Raw genomic sequence first — 4479 nt, 5'->3', positions numbered from 1 at the left:
CTTAAAGCCTGCCCTTGGATACCTGTATAGTTTTGTAATCTATCTATGAGTATGTCGTGATCTATGGTGTCGAACGCAGCACTAAGATCAAGTAAAACTAGCAATTAGATGCAGCCTTGGTCTGACGCAAGAAGCAAGTCATTTGTAATTTTAACAAGTGCAGTTTCTGTGCTATGATGGGGCCTGAAACGTGACTGAAATTCTTGATAGAGATCATTTTTTTGCAGGTAGGAGCACAATTGAGCAGACACAACTTTTTCTAAAATTTTAGACATAAAGGGAAGATTTGAAATGGGTCTGTAATTTGCCAGTTCACTAGGATCTAGTTGTGGTTTCTTAATAAGAGGTTTAATTACCGCCAGCTTGAATGGTTTTGGGACGTGACCTAAAGATAACGACGAGTTAATAATATTGAGAAGCGATTTTTCTGCTACAGGTAACAAAAATTTTTTTTCAGTAACTTAGTGGGTACAGGATCTAATAAACATGTTGTTGGTTTAGATGCAGTGATAAGTTTATTTAGCTCTTCCTGTCCTATAGTTGTAAAGCACTGCAGTTTATCTTTGGGTGCGATGGATAAAACTTATTAGTAGAAGTTTTAGTATTAGTAGAATCTACATTTGTTATTGTATTTGTTATTGTATTTCTGATGTTATCTATTTTATCAGTGAAGAAATTCATAAAGTCATTACTATTTAACTGTGAGGGAATATTTAGATCGGGTGGCGTCTGGTAATTTGTTAATCTAGCCACTGTGCTAAATAAAAACCTTGGATTATTTTGGTTATTTTCTATGAGTTTGTGGATATGCTCGGCCCTGGCAGTTTTTAGAGCCTGTCTATAGCTGGACATACTGTTTTTCCACGCAATTCTAAAAACTTCCAAGTTAGCTTTTCTCCATTTGCGTAACATCATCACTTTGAGGTACGATATCTATGTCAGTAAGATCGATTCCATGTGATATAAATAAATCTAGCGTATGATTAAAACGATGAGTGGGCCTGGTGACACTTTGCTTTACTCCAAAACAGTTTAATAAGTTAGTAAACGCAAGTTCTAATGCATCATTTTATTATCAACATGAATGTTAAAATCTCCAAAAATTAGCGCTTTATCAGCGGTAACCAACAGGTCTGAGAGGAAATCTCCAAATTCTTTTAGGAATTCTATATATGGCCCTGGTGCTCTATACACAGTAGCCAGAGAAAGAGATACAATAGATTTCTTTTTGCATATCTGACAGTGTAACATTAAGCATAAGTATTTCAAATGATTTAAACCTGTATCCTGTTTTCTGGGTAACATTGAGAATATCACTATATATTGTTGCAACACCTCCACCTCGACCAGTCTGACGGGGCTCATGTTTATAACAGTAGTTTGGTGGAGTAGACTCATTTAGACTTGTATAGTAATTTGTTTTAAGCCAGGTTTCAGTCAAGCAGAGTACATCAAAACTATTATCTGTGATCATTTCATTTACAATAACCGCTTTGGGTGTGAGTGATCTAATGTTTATGAGCCCAAACTTTAAAAATTGTTTTTTGTTCATTTATTTTACGTTTTTCTCTGGTTTAATCACGATAAGATTTTTTCTAGATCCTACATTAAATTTATATTTTGACCTCATTATTCGGGGAACAGACAAAGTATTAATAGATTGGACAGCGCAAGTACTTCTAACATTTAAGCGGGTAGAACAAAAGCCATCATAGCAGTTATTTGAGAATTGGCTTAGTATCATAGCTTCTAGTGATTTTTCATCAAGCAGCAGGAGGGTTTCTTCATCAATTTGTTCATCTGTAAAGAGAAAGAGAATAAAAAAGACAAGAAGAGAAAAACGTAAGAAAACTGTCTTACTCAGAACACACTTGGTTATTATGAACATATAGAGAGGTGCATTTTAATTTTACCTAAATAAAGTTTACCTTTAAAGCTTGGTATCAGGACTTCCAAGTTCCATTCTTTCAGGTTCTCCTGTACAAAATTATCCATTATTCTGCACCCTGTCAGTGGGAGTATGAGCAAAGAAGAGGCAGTGTCTGTGAATTTTAAGAAGGCATTACATTTAAAAACATTAAAAGCATTCAAAATTAGACACAATGGTCTGTATATCAAAAAGATAAGCACATGAGATATTCTGGGGCCCCAACCTCAATGAACCAGCTTTTTTTGGGGGGCAGGTTGCAAAAGTTGAGAACCCCTGCACTAGGGAAACACCAATACGATTTTTTTGCCTGATGCCGATTTTTTTCATTTGCTCACTTATTTGAACTTTTCTCATTAAAACACGTTTGTTTTGATTATGTTTTCAATTATCAAAGGTAAAAAAACATGCATTAAGAAATACTGGATAGTTTATTGCTGCATAATAATCACTAAAGGTGTAACGTTAAAGTAACGTTAGTCAGATTATAAACACTTATTGTACGTACCCTAGTGTTTCAAGACAGGACAAAAACACGGTTTGGAAGATGGACTCATGATGATGTACTTAAGTTATTAATTTTGAACAAAATTCGATAGTTTATGTACACATGAGGCGATCGAGTGTCGCGTCGCATATAACGTTATAACTTAACGTTAACGTTAAATGTTTGCTTAATGACGCGACACTCGCGTCATATATCTCAATATCTACCTTAAACCAACTAAATAGCTCATATACTGTAAGTAACATATTTCAGAGGAAATGTTTACCAAAGGAGACGTTCGATTTATTCAAAAAGCATGAAAAAGCTGTAACATAACAGACTAGCCTACAAAGCTTACGAAGCAAGGAGTTACTTTTTAAAACTGTTAATGTCAATCGAACCGCCTTATTTTGCATATTCTGTTATTTTATAGTTGTATAGACAAAAATGGCACACACACATACCCTTTTTCTCCGAATAACAGCTGTCCTCGATGGAAAACGATGGCTCTTGACTCCTGAGGTGATTCAAAATGACCGCGAAGGTAGAGTTTAGGCGTAGAGGAGGGGGAGGGGCTCACTGTGTCAACTGTCACTAAAATTGACCCAACCGGTAACCCAGCGGCTGGGTTACACTAAAAACTACCCAACGCTGAGAAAATAACCCAATAAAATGACCCAACAGGCTTAACCCAGCGGTTGGGTAGAAAAAATAACCCAACATTTTTTAGAGTGTATCATCTGGGTGTTTTGTTACACTAAACGTCATTGCCCGCTCATCTATAAAGTGGACCGCAGATAGCTGGTTCTTTCTTTTTCAGAAGAGGTGTGTGACTGTCCCAACGGAAAGGAGAAATGACCTTCCTTTCCTTTTCATATGGAAATATTTTACAGCTACCACCATGTGGGCTTAATGGAGCGTGTCTATTTGATCTGAAGCTTAGCTCAATACAGTCACTCACACCGGCAGTGAATAATCACCACCATTTTCCCTTCTCTCATATTTCCTGTTTATAGTTCACCATTGCTGCCTCTTGTGGATTGATCCACAATCATCACTATTACTTTGTTCATATTAAGGGTTAGTAATCCGAACGATCTTCTTATCTGAAATACTAAACTTCAGCATAACATCTGTCCTACGGACACCAATAATTCCGCAAACATGTTTCTTGAGAAGAAGTGTATGAGAATGAATTTTACAGATAACTATAACCAGTTTGGACCACACTGGCTGATAACTGTGGACGCCTGTTTTTGCCACTGCATAAAAGGTAATTGTGACTTTTTATCTCACGATGCGTGACTTTTATCCCTCACGATACAATAACCCAGCTACAAAACAATGTCATGGAAACAACAGTGAGTTTTATTTCTCTGCAAACACCATATAATTAATAAAGATAGCTTTATATTATGTAGTGCACATCATACTTTATCATCCAGTTTAGATAAATCTCCATCTAAATTAAATGATAATACCAGTAAATGACTTCATGACACATAGTAAGATGTCATAAAGCATCATTTAGAAATGCCAAGACTGGAGTGGAATTTGATTACAGCACCATAAAACTGTTATTTATGGGATAATAATATAGCTCTTTGGATTTCTGTCCTCGGTTGTCAATGCATCTTCTGCTTATGCTGTCACCTGAAGCTGTGATGACAAGCAAAACAAAGATTTCAATTTTAATCAAACTACCACCGCTTCTGGTTTGATCTGTCAAACGGTCAGTTTGGTATGTAAATGCACTCATTTTGTTTCTTGTCAAGGCGCTATTAGATTATCACACAGCTTCTATCTGTTCTCAAGCACTAATGATTTCACAACAAACAACTCCATAAAATATCCCCAAAATCTGTGTATATGCTACAGACAAAATTATGCATATATGCAGTTCATCCATATATGATGTTTCTTAAGCAAGTCAAGATTATATACGTCACATATTATACACTCAATTTAATGGTAAATTGAGGATATTAACATATGCATTCTAGAGAAAATAAGATATGGCCACATAAAGGTCCTATTTTAGATCCTTCATTATGATCATAAAACT

The 4479-nt window shown here is 35.7% G+C and overlaps 1 long non-coding RNA gene across 2 annotated transcripts; it reads right to left on the bottom strand.

Moving 5' to 3' along the window:
* Positions 1–1737: 1737 nt before the first annotated feature.
* On the bottom strand, positions 1738–3151 carry LOC109068705. 2 transcript variants are annotated; one of them, XR_006161433.1, is made up of 3 exons: positions 2879–3151; positions 1929–2006; positions 1738–1800 (listed from the first exon to the last, which is right to left on the bottom strand). It is a non-coding gene; the product is annotated as an uncharacterized LOC109068705 (long non-coding RNA). The 2 variants fall into 2 exon arrangements; XR_006161432.1 differs by lacking the exon at positions 2879–3151 and having other exon boundaries at positions 1929–2316.
* Between the last annotated feature and the right edge of the window lie 1328 nt (positions 3152–4479).

This window comes from Cyprinus carpio, chromosome A12, assembly GCF_018340385.1.
Source record: "Cyprinus carpio isolate SPL01 chromosome A12, ASM1834038v1, whole genome shotgun sequence".
Taxonomy (NCBI): Eukaryota; Metazoa; Chordata; class Actinopteri; order Cypriniformes; family Cyprinidae; genus Cyprinus; species Cyprinus carpio.
This window is presented reverse-complemented; position numbering and strand designations above follow the sequence as displayed.